The following is an 18,629-nucleotide window of genomic DNA, read 5'->3' as shown; positions in this document are numbered from 1 at the left end:
TCATGGTTACAGGAACAAATAAGTCAGACAGAAGTGAGATGAAAAGTCTTATTTTGCCCCTTCCTTGTTTGTGTGTTTATTGAGATGGGACAAACAAAAGCTGAGAGAATTTACCAGAAGACCTGTATTACAAGAAATGTTGAAAGGAGCTCTTCTACCTGAAACAAAATGACAAACGCATACAAAACTTTGAGTAAAACCACAAACATTACATAATTATCAATGATCCCCTTCAAGGCACACACTGTCTTATTCACCATTGTAGCCCTATTTCTAGCATGGTGTCTGGCTCATAAATAAATTGCTTCATTTATTTATTTATTTATTTTTAATGAATGACGTTTCAGTCTGTCCATGTCTCCATCCTCCTGGCTCTCAATGTTGCTATGGAATCTCCCACCAGCTGCTCCACCGCGCCTTCCGGTACCCAGCAGTTTCTAGGCAAGGATCACGTCTCGACCTTAATCCTGGTTCCTGGGTCGCCTTGGATGTAATGCGCTTCCCGGATTTCCTCAGGTCCTGAAGACCTGGGAGGGCTCCTGCTTCACACACTGCAGGGGACCGAGGCAGGAGTGACGACCACCTGGGGTCTGGTCGGCCGTGCCTGGTGTCACCAGGCAGACTTCAGTCCTGGCCCACGTTCCTGCTGATGTCCCTCCACAGTAGCTGGCATTAGCACCATTGCCAACTTTCTCAAGTGGACCCTGACTCCTTCTTTGGCATCTTTGCAGGCAGCTACGACCAGCTGACTGAAGGTGGCAAACGGAAGTCAGAGGATCGTCCTTGGGTAGGTCTTAAAGAGAAGGGCAAAGCAGAAAAAGAACCTTCAACTTCTGGATGCCTCTGCCAGGAACATGCACAGTGACGTTACAGAAGCAAAATAACAAAATTCTAGAAAATGGTGCGAAAACCTTACCTCAGGCCCCAAGGTCTGGCGCCCAGCTGATATGAAGATTGACATAAGGATGACTGACGCCGCCCATGGCACCTCTGCATGCAGAGACCCATCTGCAAGAGACAAGCCATGAATGGGTACTCGCAGAAGGCCCTGGGGCACAGAGCACTTGGCAGATGACAGCTCCCACAAATGCAGGATGTTACTCAACTGCCACCCTGCTGTCTCAGGAACAAGAACAATTTAACTCTAGGAAGGGGTCCGCAGATCATCTGTGATCAGGAGTAGTAGCCGTGTTAGCCTACGTGCCAACTGTGACCAATATGCTGCTGTCTATGTTTAAAGGATGCTGAGGCCAGGTTTTAGGGAGGGTGCCATGGCTGACTGGCAGCGGCTAGCAGGAACTGGGAGGGGACCCGGTGGTGGGAAGGCCCCATGTCTACCACCTAGTGTAAGGGCTGCTGACACACACATCCTCAACTATACTGTGCTCGGCCCAGCGCGATTACTGCTCTAGCATCTGCCCTTAACCTGAGGGCAGAGGGACAACCACCCCCGCTGGACCATGGGCCCTGCCCATGCCAGGACTAAAGGTAGGCCATAAGAAGTCGACCTTTCAATAGAGAAACAACAGTTCCAGTGGGAGAAGAATGGGGAATGCCTCAGCCCTGGGCAGGGTGGCTTGCTCGAGGGATTGTTCCCGTGACCTCCACAATGGCATGAGCCCTACCACCTTACTACATGTCATCTCTACATCTCTATCGCGTTTGGTTTATTTTTGTCCAGGTGCCACATGTCAGGCACCGGGCAGAGGCACTGCCCTCAAGATCATAGCATGGGGGCATGATAAGCAAATCAATAATTTCCAGGTGTGCTCAGTGCTGCGCGGTGAGGCTGAGGAGGTGGGAAGGGGTGTGATGGATGGGGAGGTAGAGAAAGCTTCCAGGAGGGGAGCCATAGGAGGAGAACGACCAGCCCATAAACATAAACTCCTTATGGCAGGGCCCTACTCAGCAAAAAAGGCTCTCCATGAGCCAGAGCACCAGGTACCAGGAAGTAACACAAACTGGTGGGAAGACATGTACGAAAGCTTCAGGGTTTGGAAGGGACAGGATGGGCCCTCCAAACACGGGGAAGTGCTTTCAGAAATTGCTCTCCCTGCACTATCAATGACCAGGGCACGGGCAGCCCACAATCACTTTCGAATACAGGGGCAGAAAAGGGCAGTGAGTGAGCCGAGAAGGGAGGCCATTGCCAGCAGCCTGAGCAATGGCCTGCACTGGGAACAGACCAGCAGACAGGCCAATGACCAGATTTACAACCTAAAATTCCAGAAGCCACACCTGATTTTCAGAGATTACTTACCAGTCCCTGCCAAGAGTTGAAGGGAAGACTAGCAGCAGATACACGCAGAATCCTTGGGTTCTGAAAGACTGGGTGTAAGTGGTACCAATACTGAACATTTGACAGGACTCACTCTGGCTCACAGAAGAGCAGTCAGCTGGCCACCGGTTATGAATCCAGGTTTGACTCTAAAATGCAGTCAGTCCTCTGTCCATTCCAACACACTGCTGTTTTCCTCTCAGCGTCACAGCAGCCTTCCTCTGCACTCTCTCCCCCCACACACTTCATCACCTAAACACCTCTGGCCTTGCAGCCTGCACAGAACTTGAGCTCAAGAGAAAGAGACAGGACACCGCTTACCTGGGACCTCACAATTCAGGCTCTCCCTGAGGACACCTCTCACACACGTGGAACAGCAGTCACATGTCACTCCTGCAGGGGTTAAGAAGCCAGCACACGATTGGCCACTTGGCACTGCTTCCATGTCCAGAAAACCATCATGCTCGTCAACAGTCAGCCCCGTGGGGAATCCAGGTCTTAGTATATGAATGCACTGCCAGCCGGTCTCCCTTGATCTTCAGTCTACCTCATTCTCAGTCACTGCCAGTCGCCTAAGGCTGTCCCATTTGAAAGGAATAAGCATGGATCCTCTGAATGTGAGGAAGACCTTGCCAGTTTTCCTTTGCCTGCATTACCAGAACACAGGCAGCCTGCAATCACTTCAAACAACAGGGCCAGAAAAGAACACAGGGCTGCTGAAATGAAAGACCAGTGTCAGAGGCACACAGCTGTGGCTCTAGAACCAACCCGTATATTCCCTGAGGCAGGACCCACTCTCATTCTCTATGAAAGCTTCACAGAAACCAGCACAGAGCCAGGCACAGAGGACACTCAATTAACAAGACACCAGGGTTTAGGTGGCATCTAAAAGGTGGTGGGAGGGAGGTGTAGGAAAGCTCCAGGGTTTGGAAGGGACAGGGGTGGACCCTCCAAACACGGGGAAGTGCTTTCAGTAATTGCTCTCCCTGCACTATCAATGACCAGGGCACGGGCAGCCCACAATCACTTTCGAATACAGGGGCAGAAAATGGCAGGTGAGCCAGGAAGAAAAGCTCATGTTAGCCCACTATCTGCCCAAGCAGGAGAAAGCTGCCCAGCCAAACCCAGGACCCAAGCACGATCATCATTTCATAGAGATTCTATCTCCCCTCATCAGGAGAGTCCACAGGAAGACCAATTTTTGCTAAAAATGCCTCACTTTTTTCATTTACACCACAAATGTTTACTCAGTATCTACCACCGTGTTTCCCCGAAAATAAGACCTAGCCGGACAATCAGCTCTAATATGTCTTTTGGAGCAAAAATTAATATATGACCCGGTGTTATATTACATTATATAAGACCCAGTCTTATATTATAGTAAAATAAGACCGGGTATTATATTTTTGCTCCAAAAGATGTATTAGAGCTGATTGTCCAGCTAGGTCTTATTTTCGGGGAAACACGGTATGTGCCCCACACTGTGGGTTCAAAAGCAAAGGAAAACACGGACAAGGCCTCTGTTCCCCCAGAGCTCTTACAGTTCCCCTACCTGAAGGAAAGTAAAGACAGGACAATGAAGAAACTGACCCAAGGTTACAGCGCTAAGGGGGCTGAGTCAGGATCTGAACTCAGGCCTTCCTGGCCCCCGGGCCCCACCCCACCTACAACACCAGGCCTCCTGCACCGGCTTTGCAAGACAGTTCTCAGAGCCGGCCTGAGCTCCAGGACCAGCCCCTCTGACATGGGGCAGGAAGGCAACAAGCCCCAAGTTCAAGGTGCCCCAGAGCAGCAGCACTCACCCAGGGGACAGCCTCACTGCCTGGACACGGTGGGGATGCATCAGGCAGTGCAGATCAGGGTCCTGCAGGAGACAAGGGCGCTGGCTCATGCAGAGCCCGCACAGCCATCCAAGGGACAGTTGTCCTCTGTCTGCAAGGAGCCACATAGTTGCAAGGCCTAGGCAGGGAAAAGCACGGGGAAGAGGCTTTAGTGCAGAGCAGGGGACAGGAATCCGGACTCTAGGGCCCTGCGAGCGTCCTTTAAAGCTCAGTCAACAGGTCTGTAAAAGGAGGTTTCACCACTTTCCTTTAAAATGTATTATGGGGAGAGAATTACGGTCATTAAGGACACTTTGTAGGCCAATAAACGACAGGAGTCGGAGGTGGTGGGGGGCAGTGAATATCGGGGGCTCTGGCGCCCCTTAGGTCCGGGGTCACACGCGGCTCCACACGACTCGCTGCGGGACGTGGGGCCCACGCGTCGCCGGATCCGTTTCTGGCCATTAGCGGGCACGTAGGTTCCACCCCGGGGGGGCAGGACGGGGACCCGACGCCGGCACCCGCCCGCTCCGAAGCAGCGTCGGCGATGGAGCGGCTAACCTGAGGCCCCTTTCTGGAGGACACGAATCCCGAGAGGTCCGTACCCGGTGGAGGGGGCGGGCACGGAACCCGGGGCTGGGCCTGGGGTCGGACCTGACCTCCTGCCGCGCTCCGCGCCCTCTGGGCCTCAGTTTCCCCTCATCGGGGAGGCACAGACCAAGTGCGCGGCGCTCCCTGCAGTGGACTCACCCAGGCGCAGCGGCCGACGGTGCGGGACAGCAGCGGAGACAGAGCCGACACTGCGGGAGAGTGCGGATACCCGGCGATTTCAGGAGATGACGTGGGGCGACTACCAATGGCGACGACACGACCAAGGTACTTCAACTGCTCAGCGTTCTGCTGAAACGTGGTTCCCGCGCGGGCTGCGGCCTAGAGCGGCCTCTCCCCGGGCGGAACCCGCGCAGCGGTCCTGCCGCGCGCCCCCTCGTGGAGCGGAGCTGACTCAGGCGGGCTTGGAATTATTTCCCAGTCTGGAATTATGGAAATAAAATTCCCCCACTTGTTTTGCTTTTCCATTTGCTTCTTGGTCACTGATTTGTCATTTACATGTAGAAATGATCACTCTTCCAGGAGCTTTTATTAGCAGGAGCTTGGCTTTAATTGTGTTTAGTTTGGACAATAGGGATCTGTTTGATTGACCATTGTATCCAAAGTACCTAGTGTAGTGGCTGGCACAGTGGAACAAATGAATAAATTCGCCCATTTATTTATTTGGGCATCACCAGTTTTAAAATATTTTCCCGATGGCCTGCGACTGGAATGTGAGAGTGACAAGGAGATGAGCCTAGAGAGGTGAGCAGGTGGTTTGCTGAACCTCGTCCTAAAATTAAATGAGATTAGAGTGTGGAGAGAGTCCTTGACGCAGAAGGAACTTGATTAGACATGCATCGTGGCAGAGAAGAGAGAAGTCCTGTGCTCCCAACATCACTCCAGAGACAGACTTGGAAGGGGACTCATGGCCCCCAAATCTCACAAGCAGTAACTCTGCATGCATCTTGGGCCAGGTGCACCTCTGGAACCTGGAGCAGCCCTGCCACTAACTCGGGCCACATTGGGAAGTATAAAGAGCCCACCCTTGGGCCTGAGTGGGGGCGGCCCTCATTCAGAATCCTTGCACTCACTAGGTCAACACAATGTGAAAATCCAGGCCAAATGGGTGAACCGAGAGATAAACGGGGGTCTCTGAGGGTGTGAACACTCCATATTCTGTCTTTCGGGAGGACGGGTGTGATTCTTAAGACTGAGAATGTTGGTGGTCTCTGTGATGGGGAGGGGCTGTGGCATGGTATGGCTGTGAAGGACGCTGGACAAAGGGGTCAGGCTTGCACACTTGTGACCACAGAGCACTGGTATCCTCTCATGATGGCTGCTCTTGTTCTTACTGTCTGTGAGACTTTGGCTAAGTGACCTCACTTCTCTGCCCAGCCTCAATTGTCCTCTTCTGAGAAATGGGCAAAGTCAGAGCTCCCCTCTCATAATATTACTGTGAGAAGTAAATGAAATGATTTATGTCCAGAGCATAGCACAGAGCAAATGGCCAAAGCATGGTAGTTGCTATACTTTAGTATTTAGTAATACTGAGAAAGCCGAGGGTATCTGTCACTGCGAGAACACTGTAGGATTATTTATGAGGCAGAGAGAGTGTGCTGTGTTTGAAAAGTCTAAGGCAGCGTTGTCCAGTAGAAATATGATGCCAGAACCATCCACAACATCAAGCCAAACTGGACCTCCCCAGAATTCCTAAGCTGGATTAATGGGGTCATATTGTGAATGCCTCATTACAAAATGACTTGAGTCTAGTGAAATCAGGGTTAAGAATATTTCAATGATCCTTGGTATTTTGATTTTTGTTTTCGGCAGTTGAATTTTATTTTACCTTATAATTTCAGTTCATCTAAATTTTGTGTTCTGTACATGTGATATTTGACTGTACGCTTGACTATTATGGAAGGTCAGTATTGTATGTCTCTCTCTACACTGGGTGCACTTAAAACTTTGGATCTTTTTATACTGAAAATGTAGAACGAAGACTATTTTGAAGATTTGAATAAAGTAGTGAAGTTGTATTACTAAAGAAAGAAAGAAAGAAAGAAAGAAAGAAAGAAAGAAAGAAAGAAAAGAAAGAAAGAAAAGAAATATAATACCAACCACATATGTAATTTAAAATTTTCTAGCAGCCACATTAAAAAGGTACAAAAAGGTGAAATTAATTTTCATAATACATTTTATTGACAATACCCCAAATATTACCATTTCAGCATGGAATCAATATTTTTAAATGATTACTGAGATATGTACCATTCCTTTTCTTTGTATAAAGACTTTGGAATTCAGTACATGTTGTACACTGACAGTACAATGCAGTGCAGGCTGGCTACATTCCCAGTGCTCTGTAGCCACATGTGGCTGGTGGCTGCTGTGTTCTTCAGCGTAGGTCTAAAGGGCCATCGGGCTGTGATCAGCCCTTTGGAGCCAGAGGAGAGAAGCAGCAAGCAGTAGACTGACAGCATGCCCCTTCCATGCCACCTTACCTGTGAACCTGGGACATCCTAAAAGAATGCTCTCCAAACCTCCTCCTCTTGGGTTTTAATGGACACTTCATTACATAGGCATGAGTGAGCAAATCATTTGCAATTGGGGATTGATTCTACCTCTAGTCCTTCTCTCCTCCCTGCAGGTTCAAGGTCTGGGGTAGGACTGAAAAATTCAACCCTTGAATCATTAGGTGAGCTCTCCCTGTGCCAGCCCCTTTCCCTAGGGGCTTCCAAAAGTCACCTCATTTACATAACAAAAGCCACCTTTATTGTTCTCAACACTTATGAAATTCCAAGAGTTTTGGGACCTGCGAGGAAGGAACCTTGGACAAAGACCACATATACATGAGAAATACGTATATGTGTATTTTGATCATCAGAATGATAAAATATATATTTCTTATAAGTCACAATCTCACAACAGGTGACCGGTGCCTGACCCACTCCTTGGACAAAGGTTCATTATATCCTTCGGCAGGTGTAGAATCTGTGGTAGGAACGTTCATCTGTTATCCAAGAGAGAGCCTAGGAGAGAGCCTGCTAGGGTGAGGGGACCCCAAGAAGAGGGACTGTTCACATCATTAGGGGTGCAAAGGACATCAGTTTTCAAAGAACCCCTGAAATAGAGGCCAAGAGAGAAAGACTTAGCATTAAACATGAACCCAACCTGGAGAGAAGTCTCCCCTTACTCTTTTTTCAGTTTTTTTTGTCCACCTTACTCTTTATTTCATTTCTTTTGATCCTGTAGATACTGTGAGTGGGGTAGTGGGCAGAAACCTGGTAAAGAGAAACACATTTGGACAAGTAAAGAGAGAAGGCTCCTGTCCTCTCCCAGCAGCCCAGTCTACACTTGGCCCCAGCTGGTGAAGAGGAGAGAAGTCTTACCTGTAAATGATCATTGTAAATGTGATTAATACATCTGACTGGACATTTAAAATAATTGAATGGAAATTGTGTTCCCCATTTGTAGCAATTACAAGACTGATTACGTAACAATGAGCAGAAAAGCTATGAGGTCTGACTGATATTTTTCCAGGGATGAGGAAAAGATACTTCCCCTTAGAAAGTCTAAAGAGACAGGTGAGGGAAAAGAAATTGTGATTATAGACCAGGAGACCTGCTTTTAATATACTGGTCACATTACTAAAGGATTGGGCTGTAGCTGGGAGGCCAGCATTCCACCAATCTAGAGTTTGTGACCTCACAGTGGCTGAGAGATGCCCGTGGCCTGGAACCCTCACCCTTGGGGAAAAGGAACGCTAGTTGGATAGATTGTTCCAAGGAGCTGATGCCCAGGGTCTAGGCTGCAAGTCAGCAACTGGCCCTGTGAGGCCTGTGGGAGCTCCAGGCCCCGTCCGTTCACTAAGAATGATCACCATGCTGGAGACCTTGCTGTACCTGTCTCTCATCCTCCTTGGCTTTTTATTGCTCCTCTGTTACTTCATCTTTCGGAAGCAATAGGATCCAGCGCCCCCAGGCTGCAACTGAGGCCTGATAGAAGCCTTGAGCAGACCAGCACCCTGGGGCCTCTAACATAGGATGGGCTCTTCCTGAGCTGCCCTGTGGCCTGGATACTGGTCTGTTTTGGAGTCTCCGGCAGCCCCAGGCCCTCACTGGATGCTCTGACACACTGAGATGAGACAGAGACAGAGAATCTCCCCACCAGAGTCAGCTCCCACCTAGGTCTCAGCACCTCCTTCTCCCTGAATCCCATAGCTGGATCCTCTGACCCCCACAGCGTCTCTATTACTAGTTTTGCTTCTGGTTCATTTTTGTCCTGGGCTGAAGGCCACTGGCTCTGGAGAGGGGCTCGATGGAGATATAGATGGCCCAGGCCTCTGCTACGGGGACAGACATGAGAAGAGGTGGCCCTCTCCCTTCAAAAACTGACAGGGCTCTGCCCTGAGGAACTGGAGTCCTAAAGACTAATAATCTTGACAGTGACATTGGACTTTCCATCTATCCATTGTGGATGATATTGGCTAATAATTACGATGTCCATTCTATTTCTAGAATTCTCAGAATTTTCAAAAGTTCTGAATGAGTATTAGTTTTTATAAAATGATGATAATAATGATAACTAAAATTTATTAAACTAGCTTACTATAAACCAACGACTATTTTTTAAGCGAGTCAAATTTTCAGCTCCAATCCACTAGGGGGCACCAACGGACCGCTTGCGCGGCTTCAGCCCGCGGAGACGCTGCTCTCCGCTGCAGCCGGCGCTTCGCTGCATTTCCGCCGGCGCTCAGGTGGTGGGAGGAGTAGCTTGTGTTGCCCACGGAGGTGTCGCGAACGGTGTTTAGGTTCTGACCCCACCACCGCCGGTCCTGGCGCCTCGAGTGAGTCATTGCTGGGACACGATGCACTGGGAACCCGGCGGCCTCCAAGGCAGGTGCTGCGTCCACCTGCCCATTACAAGAGGCCCAGAGGGCGCGGAGACGGCAGGAGGTCAGGTCCGACCCCAGGCCCAGCCCCGGGTTCCGTGCCCGCCCGCTCCACCGGGTACGGACCCCTCGGGATTCGTGTCCTCCAGAAAGGGGCCTCAGGTCAGCCGCTCCATCGCCGACGCTGCTTCGGAGCGGGCGGGTGCCGGCGTCGGGTCCCCGTCCCCCCCCCCCCCCCGGGTGGAACCTATGTGTCCGCTAATGGCCAGAAACGGATCCGGCGACGCGTGGGCCACACGTCCCGCAGCGAGTCGTGTGGAGCCGCGTGTGACCCCGGACCTAAGGGGCGCCAGAGCCCCCCGATATTCACTGGCCCCCACCACCTCCGACTCCTGTCGTTTATTGGCCTACAAAGTGTCCTTAATGACCGTAATTCTCTCCCCATAATACATTTTAAAGGAAAGTGGTGAAACCTCCTTTTACAGACCTGTTGACTGAGCTTTAAAGGACGCTCGCAGGGCCCTAGAGTCCGGATTCCTGTCCCCTGCTCTGCACTAAAGCCTCTTCCCCGTGCTTTTCCCTGCCTAGGCCTTGCAACTATGTGGCTCCTTGCAGACAGAGGACAACTGTCCCTTGGATGGCTGTGCGGGCTCTGCATGAGCCAGCGCCCTTGTCTCCTGCAGGACCCTGATCTGCACTGCCTGACGTGTCCCCACCGTGTCCAGGCAGTGAGGCTGTCCCCTGGGTGAGTGCTGCTGCTCTGGGGCACCTTGAACTTGGGGCTTGTTGCCTTCCTGCCCCAGGGCAGAGGGGCTGGTCCTGGCGCTCAGGCCGGCTCTGAGAACTGTCTTGCAAAGCCGGTGCAGGAGGCCTGGTGTTGTAGGTGGGGTGGGGCCCGGGGGCCAGGAAGGCCTGAGTTCAGATCCTGACTCAGCCCCCTTAGCGCTGTAACCTTGGGTCAGTTTCTTCATTGTCCTGTCTTTACTTTCCTTCAGGTAGGGGAACTGTAAGAGCTCTGGGGGAACAGAGGCCTTGTCCGTGTTTTCCTTTGCTTTTGAACCCACAGTGCCCGGCACATAGTAGGTACTCAGTAGATAGATGCTTGGTGAATGAGTAATTGAGGTATTTTTACCAAAAGGTGGTCTTTCTGTGGACTCTTGATGGGGGAAGATGGAATCTTTACATGAATTAATGACAGTGTTTGGGTCCTGGGCTTGGCTGGGTAGCTTTGCCCTTGCAGGGCAGATAGCAGGCTGTTAACAGGGCTACTTTCTGTGAGGCTTTTTAAAAGGAGAATAAAGCATGGGCTGTATGTCAAGGAGCTATGTGGTGGTTGTGGAGCCACAAGGTGGGTTATTTCTCACCAAGGGTTTCCTTCCAGGAGGCCATTTCTGCCTCCTTTCTCTCCCCTGTGTAGGTCCTTCGTCATGTAGGATTCCTGGTGTGATACAGTCTGGGAAGTGGCTTGACATGAGACGAGAGCATTGATTATGCTTTGTGGAAATTGTTGGTGTTCTTGTCTTTTTGCTTCTCTCTGCTTTGGTCTTGAGCTCAATGTCAGTCTGACCTCTCCTTCGTGTCAGTGCCTGGCGGGTGCCCAGTGTTCAGAAGCTGTGGAACAAACGCACAACAGGAGCAAAGAAAAGGGGAGATGCGTCTTTGTAAGTTGGCATGGCCCTTTGCCTGTGGAGGATCAGGGAGACTGCTCGTGAGCCAGCCAGCCAGGAGAAGGTGAGTGTGCTGCTTCTGTCTTGGACTTGTTCTTGCTGTTGGCCACTAGTTACCCATTGGAGGCTCCTGGGTATGAGACGGAGCCCAGTCCACTAGGGGAGGATTTTCCATAGGCAACCTGAGGTGTTCCTGCCCCACTGCCCTCCCATCCCTGCCAGGCACTGCGTGTCTGGGGCAACATATTCCCAAACCTGTTCTGGATTCCACAGCCTATTCAAGATCCAGCTTCTGGAACCTCTACAATTTCATCCGAGTTTGCACAGAAGATGATCTGAAAAACCCCTTTGTGCCGCATCTCTTGTCCCATGTGGAATTGCAAACTTCTTTTCAGTTCATGAGAAAATGACGTGCCTTGTGGGTTACTAACAACAGCCCACATTTGTGACGCCGCTAGCTACTGTGCCAGATACTCTGGATGTGCTTACCAGGACATGTTGTGACCAGGGGACAGCTAGTTTGCTCATCCAGGCCTTCTCTTTTACTGCAGAGGCGTCAGCTCAGTGCAGAGCGGCCCTTGAGAGGTGTCTCCATCCTGTCAGGAAGTGGCTGGACCCCAGTGTACCCACGGTGAGTTGTGTTCTCTGGAGGCTTGGGGTTTTGCATGCCACAAGGTGTACACAGGTTCCGTAGGTGTCATGTAGTCTGGGAAGAGGATAGAGGAGAGACGATGTGGTTTCATCCTCGCCCCCAGTGTTACCCTCTCTGGGATCTTTGAGAACACACCTGGTTCCCCTTTATGTGTTTGGTTCTGAGAGCCCTTGGGGAGCCCTTCCTCAAATTTTATGTTGGCAGCAGAATATCTGACTTGAAAGCTTCAAGAAGGATTTTGGCATATCCCCCTGTACCCAGGTCTCAATCTCTTCTCTGCCTCCTCCTAGATTTGGACCTTCTCTTATCCCCATTTCATCCTCCAGAAAACAAGAATACAGAAGCCATTTTTCTTAGGATCACATAGTCCCTGTCTTTTAGAGCCTAAGCATTCTATGACTTTTCTTTCAGAGGTGTCTTCTGATTGCCTTTCCTGCCTGCGCCATAGTGGAGGAATTTCTGCAGGATTCGAAGCAGTTACTGGGTTCTTGTGCTCAATTGGAGAGGCTGACTGCTCCAGCCTCTGCCAGTGGCCTCCTTTTTCAGCAAAACGCCCTGTCCTTTTCTGCCCCTGCATTCAGAAGTGGTCACAGGCTGCCCATGTCCTGTTCATTGGTAGTGCAGGCAGGGGAAATGTGGAAAGCGTTGTCCCGTGTCTGGAGGGTCCACGTCCTCAACCTTGCGGTTCTGGGAGCTTCCCCACCGTTTTCTTCGGCACACACCTTTGGCCTCCAGGGCCTCGGGGGCGGTGCTGTGTGCGTTAGTGTCGCTGGGGTTTTCACTTCCTGCCCCTGCTGTTGGGAACCAGGCTACGTGTGTTGCTTAAGGTCCCCTTGATGCCCAGCACAGTTGCTGTCAGTCAGCCACGGTACCTCCCCGTAAACCTGGCCTTGGCATCCTTTTCAGCCTATCACTGATTAACTCCCCATTGATCGGCGTTGGTCACCCTGCCATAGACTATCCCCTATCTCCTTAGAGTTTACTACTGTCCTCTTCATGAGGAAGTCATGTGTCTTGTCAGGAACTAACAGCAGCCACCATTTGTGAACTGCTTATTATGTGTAGCTAGTGCGCTGAGCCCCCTCCTGATGCCCCTCATGCCCTGCTGTGAGCAGGGACAAGTTGAGTGCTCATTCACAGCTTGTCTGTTGCAGATGAGTGCACTGTACAGAAGCATCATGGGAGTTGTCATGTCTGGAACATTCTAGACCCCCGTGTCCTTGAGGTAAGATCTCTGGTCCATTGTCTGAAGTATGGGTTCCTTGCATCCGCTATAGTCAATGTTCGTGTTCCCAGGGGCTTTGGGTGAAGAGATGTAAGGGAGCTGAGAGGTGAGATGAAGCCAGCATCTGCTCGCCACCGCACCCCCAGCCAGCCTAGGTCACACGTGGCCCTTCACACGTCTTCAGCGGCTGCTGCAGGCTGGGGCCTCCAGAGTCCCACTTGATTAATGAGCCCTCTGGGATATCTGCCTTCCCTCCCTGGAGGGTCAGCGGAAGCCTGTAATGGAAACCGGGTAGACTTAGGTGTCAGACACTCCTGTCCCTGGGTTTGAATTTCCTCTGTTGCTCTCTGTCAGTGACCTATTCAGAACCTTACTTGCTTTGTCTGAAAAACAAAGCTATGACAGAGGTGACTTCTGTGGTCCTTAAGATCATATGATTCCTATCATTTCCAACCCTAATATTTTCCCAGTGTTTTTGCCTGAAGTGACTTCTCTTTGGTTCCTCTTGGCAAGGATGTCTGATGGCGCTTTCCCAGGAAGGAATAGCCACTCCTGGGGTGCTGTGCTCCGCTGGGTTGTGTTCCTAGACTCAGTGTGTTCCACAGGCCACTGGCATTGCTGCTTCTCCTGAATCTCTCTCTGGCCTTGTATGCACCTGCATTCAGAAGGGATCACGGGCTGTCTGTGCCCTGGTCGTTCATAGTGCAGGGAGAGGAATTGTTGAAAGCAATTTCCCGTGTTTGGAAGGTCCACACCTGTCCCTTTCAAATGCTGACGCTTTCGCACACTCCTGCTTCTGCAGCCAATGCTTTCTACTCTCGGGCATTGTGGGTTGCTGTGTGAGAGTCAGTGGCAGGAGACTCTTTAGCTTGGCCTTTGTCAGCTTGGACTCCTGTTGTCAGAGCCAGGCTGTGTCTATGTCAAGATACAGACACTTTGGGAGGCCAGGATAATTTATGCATAATGAATAAATGCTGTGTTGCTTAAGGTATATAGGGATTGCCATCAGATTTTCAAAGGGAAGCAGCTCTTTGGAGGTGGTAGAGCTGTGCAGGCTTTTGAAAGAGTGGGATGTAATGCGCAATAGGAAGGTATTGGAGGGAAGGGAGCAACACGAGAACACCCACGAGGCTGGGGTGAGCACAAGCGCCTGGGGAGACAGATGTGCAGGTAGGTCGTGACCGCGTGGAGGGATGGCTGCTGGGCTGGTGGTCTTCACGCCCAACCCCGCCCGGCGGGGCCTCAGTGGGAGGAGCCCCTGGAGCACGCTCTCCAGCAGTCTCTCTGCCATTTACTGCGTCTGCTCTGTTGCCCTGAAAAGGCCCGTTTTTTTAAGACCGTGTCCATGTTGACTCTTATCTAGAAGCACTGAGATACCTTTCTGAGCTGAGTTGGGTGTAGAAAAACTAAACTGGCATCTCACTCGTGATTAATTGGGGGCATTCTCGCTGATATTCACTTGAAGAAAGATGAGAAAATGTTGGAGACCAAACGCTTGCTGCGACGTCCTGCTCTGTGGCCTCATCACTCTAGGGGTGCTATCTTGGATCTGGAGGTTGTTGGAGGAAACCCCAAGGGGACAGAGGCACTGATTCTCGTGATAGTGACCTGGGTCACAGCTCCTCTGGAGGGGTCTCCTCGTGGTGAGCTAATGCCCAGGAGCTAAGTGGGCCCGTGTTTCTGAGGTGGACATTCCAAGCTGCTGGCCTCACTTGACTTTCTCCTTTAGATTATTTTGGGGTTGATCACGGACGCAGGCGTAGTGGAGTGAAGAGTGATGTTGCCACGTGATCTATTGCCAGACCTTCTTACCTGTGTTAGCTCAGCACGGCATGGAAGGACTTTTCCCTCTGAGTGAGCAGGACATCGGGAAAGCCCTGGGGGGTTATGTGCAGAGGTGCAGACCTTCACCTGGCTCTGCCCCTTCCCAGCAGGTGCCACAGAGCGTGTGGACCAGGACTACTGGTTTCCTTTTGTCTGGGCCAGGTTGTCCAGTGGCCCCCTGTCCCCCACCTACTCCTGGTGTAACCCCTTAGAACCAGGAGTTCTGTCGAAGTTGTCTGTGCTGTGCAGCATTGACTTCTCACCTGCCTCAATAAATCTCGGAATTGCCCTGTTGCTTGTTTTTATTTGTTCGTTTTCTTTATAAAATCAATGTGTCCATGTGCCAGTGAGGCGGGATGTGGAGAAAGTGGGTCACAGGCAGATCTCTCAGCTTTCAGTCATTGAGACTTTCCACTGAGCATGACCAAGGGGGTAGGAGATGGGAGGTAGCATTTGGACTAGGGTGGAGCAACCCCAAGTGCTTCTGGGGGACTCAGCTTTAGGAGGAAAGAGAACTGTTAGAATTGTTGGTTGAGGGACATTTGGGCCAAGGCTTTGGAAAGATGAAGAAGGGTGGATGATGCGGCAGGGCCAGGGGCTGAAGTCCCCGAGGGAGGCAGGAGTGTCCTGTGCTCTGGGGGTGAGCGTACACTGGGTGAATTTAGAGAGATGGTTTTGAGCAGGAGGGGGAGTGGGGCGGACGAGGAAACCCTGGGGGAACTCCAGATGCCGTAGACAAAGGTGTTCGGGTTACTGTGACTGTTCCCAGGAGAGATTCGGTCTTAGGAAACGTGTTCAGTGACAGCAAGGGCTGACACGTGCTAAGCACGCATGTGCTTCGTTCACCTCCCTGGGGGAACGTGTTACCTTGCCCTCATTTTTCAGGTACAGTCCACACAGGAGCTCCCCCAAAGGCCATAGTGGAAAGAGGAGTTAATTGTCCATTCCTTGCACTGAAACTGAAATCACCTTGGTTGATTGTGCTGAAGTGGACACCGGATGGCCAAGACCCACCCTCGTGAATTTAGCACCTTGAGGCTCTGTCAGCAGGAGGCATTCTTGGGGGCGAGCAGGTAGGCGGGTGGAACTCCCCTCCAGTTCTGGTGGAGGTCCTTCTGCCCTGCCCCTCTCCTTAATTCTTACCCAGGAACCATGTGCTCTCTTGTAGATTCCCCACCTGCTCCGGCTCCTCTGTGTCAGTTTCATCCAACCGTAGCCCTGGTCCTCTAGTGAAAAATGACCACCTTTCCTCCGACTTAGCCAGTGTTCCTTTTTTTCAGTGAAGTTTTACTGCTGGTTGTTGCCGTGGCATTTGTAGACCTCGTTCTTGAACACTGACCGTTCCCTCTCATTGCAAAGCAGCTTCCGGTCAGCGTTCGGTAGCAGTGTCTGTACCCCATTCCCCTCCCCTTTAGTCTCTCAGGGTTTTCTTGACAAGACTTCCCATTCTCCAGGGGAGACAGGCAGGGCCTGCTCACTGCCTGTGTCTGTGTCCACCCAATGTCACACATGACTCCCCACAAGCGCCATAGACCCCTGCCACTCTGCTACTTCAGGTTCCTGAAAGCTCTCCTTTTCCTGGCCTATGTGCCTGGAGTGCGTCCTCCACTTCAGACACTTGCTGACTCAGCTTGTGGCGCTTCCTTCAGGAAGCCTTCCTTCACTGGCTAAACCTCCACCCAGACTGGATTCCCTGTCTCTCATTTCATTCATCCCAAGTCTTAATTACATGGAGGCACAGTTCTAAGGACCTGGTAAACAAAAGCAGGCAAAAGCAAATCCCTGCCTTCCTGGTGCTTCCATTTTGAGGCAGATGTACCATAAAGTCCTAAAATGTGTAGTGTGCTGAAGAAGGACTAGAAAAACAAATAATAAAGTCGGGAAACACGAAGTCTGGGGGCCAGCAGGGGGCGTGGTATTTTTAAGCTGAATAGACAAGGAAGGCCTCCTGTGGGAGGTGTGAGCTCAGTCAGGGGAGGGGCTCTCACCTCTGTGGTCACTGCAGCCTGTGCGGCCTCTGTCACAGCATGGACCTGCGATGGTAGGAAACTTCCCTCTGGGATACCAGGTCCAGGGAACTGGGAGGCTGGGGAGGGGAGGTGGGCAAGGAACCTCTGAGGCCACTGTAGGGCTGCTCCTGATGGTGAATACCTGCCAGGTGGTGAGGGTGGCAGCACCATCAAGTTGGGGTTAGCCAACCAGGCTGTGCATGTCCGGAGGTCGGGATCTACACCTGCTAGCTCTGCAGCCCCTCACCTTCCATCCCCCACATCCACAGCTCCGGTGGCTGGGGAAGCGCCGTCACCCAAGGGCAGGCCTAACCCATGACCTTGGTCTAGGGCCAAGAGCAGCGATAACCCAGCCAGGCAGTTTTCCTCTTGGGGAGTTCTGAGTATGTCAAGAGCCTGAGGCCGGCCCGGTGGCTCAAGCGGTTGGAGCTCCATGCTCCTAACTCCGAAGGCTGTCGGTTCGATTCCCACATGGGCCAGTGGGCTCTCAGCCACAAGGTTGCTGGTTCAACTCCTCGAATCCCGCAAGGGATGGTGGGCTGTGCCCCTGCAACTAAGATTGAACACGGCACCTTGAGCTGAGCTGCCGCTGAGCTCCCAGATGGCTCAGCTGGTTGGAGTGAGTCCTCTCAACCACAAGGTTGCCAGTTTGACTCCCGCAAGGGATGATGGGCTGTGCCCCCTGCAACTAAGACTGAAAGGACGACAACTTGAAGCTGAACGGCACCCTCCACAACTAAGATTGAAAGGACAACAACTTGACTTGGAAAAAACTCCTGGAAGTATACACTGTTCCCCAATAAAGTCCTGTTCCCCTTCCCCAATAAAATCTTTTAAAAAATAAAATAAAATAGAGCCTGAGTAATTGGTTGCAGGAACAGAAGCAGGAAGAGATGGGAATTGAGTCCCTTTATCAATAGAGTCCAAAGGTGCAGAGAGTATTGAGCTCCTGTTGCAGGCGAGAGAACCATTTCTGGAACTCGTATAGGGGGAGGATGATATTCCAATTTCCAAACCACAGTGGTGCTCTGCGGGGCCTGGCTGCGAGCAGCACTCACTCATCACGAGGCCTGGAGTTTTATAAGGTGTGCCAACGTGACCAAACTTCCAGTCTTCTTTTTCTTTGGAGGAGACCTTACATTCACCACTATTATGCCATTACTAGAGAGTGTCACTTACCAGCATAATGACTGACACATGCAAGGAGCTCCATCAGCATGTAAGGAGGAGGAATGGAACCAGTGGTGGCCTTGCCAGTGTGCACCAAAGCCCCTCTGTCCCCATGACTACAACTGCCATGTCACCACTCCCATACTGGGAAGCAGCCTAGTGAAGTCATTAAGAGCTTATTGAATTCAGATGTCCCTGAACTGCTGTGGGGCTTGGAACACAGTCTTTTGCCTCCTTGAACCTCAGATTCTTTCTCTGTACTTTGACCATCAGAATAGCACCTACCCCAAATACTAAGGATTAAATCAAATGATGCATGTTAAACGCATAATACAGTACCTGGCTTATACTGAGTGTTAATAAATGTCAGCTATTTTTATTTGATGAGCATATCTAGCTAGCTGATACTTAAAATGAAGAACCAATGGGAAATGTCATTATGACAGATTCATCTGTTAACATGACACCGTGAGTATCTTTTTCTTTACTCATTTGCAGACAT

The 18,629-nt window shown here is 51.2% G+C and overlaps 1 long non-coding RNA gene and 4 other non-coding genes across 9 annotated transcripts; 2 read left to right on the top strand and 3 right to left on the bottom strand.

Annotated features, from left to right (window-relative positions):
* Positions 1-34: 34 nt before the first annotated feature.
* Positions 35-5,165, bottom strand: LOC109457390 (uncharacterized). Of its 5 annotated transcripts, none has more exons than XR_016018184.1 (5): positions 4,849-5,155; positions 4,081-4,237; positions 2,600-2,671; positions 917-2,328; positions 35-793 (listed from the first exon to the last, which is right to left on the bottom strand). It is a non-coding gene; the product is annotated as an uncharacterized LOC109457390 (long non-coding RNA). The 5 variants fall into 5 exon arrangements; XR_012491133.2 differs by having other exon boundaries at positions 917-1,008; positions 2,261-2,671; positions 4,849-5,151; XR_012491132.2 differs by having other exon boundaries at positions 917-1,008; positions 4,849-5,108.
* On the bottom strand, positions 1,976-2,108 carry LOC141568343 (small nucleolar RNA SNORA71). Its single transcript, XR_012491493.1, has one exon. It is a non-coding gene; the product is annotated as a small nucleolar RNA SNORA71 (small nucleolar RNA).
* On the bottom strand, positions 3,186-3,319 carry LOC141568342 (small nucleolar RNA SNORA71). Its single transcript, XR_012491492.1, has one exon. It is a non-coding gene; the product is annotated as a small nucleolar RNA SNORA71 (small nucleolar RNA).
* Positions 5,166-12,468: 7,303 nt separating the features above from the next.
* On the top strand, positions 12,469-12,603 carry LOC141568345 (small nucleolar RNA SNORA71). The gene has a single exon (XR_012491495.2). It is a non-coding gene; the product is annotated as a small nucleolar RNA SNORA71 (small nucleolar RNA).
* Positions 12,604-13,777: 1,174 nt separating this feature from the next.
* Positions 13,778-13,911, top strand: LOC141568344 (small nucleolar RNA SNORA71). The gene has a single exon (XR_012491494.1). It is a non-coding gene; the product is annotated as a small nucleolar RNA SNORA71 (small nucleolar RNA).
* The last annotated feature ends 4,718 nt before the right edge of the window (positions 13,912-18,629 follow it).

This window comes from Rhinolophus sinicus, chromosome 13, assembly GCF_057876585.1.
Source record: "Rhinolophus sinicus isolate RSI-liver-muscle chromosome 13, RSI-T2T, whole genome shotgun sequence".
Taxonomy (NCBI): Eukaryota; Metazoa; Chordata; class Mammalia; order Chiroptera; family Rhinolophidae; genus Rhinolophus; species Rhinolophus sinicus.
This window is presented reverse-complemented; position numbering and strand designations above follow the sequence as displayed.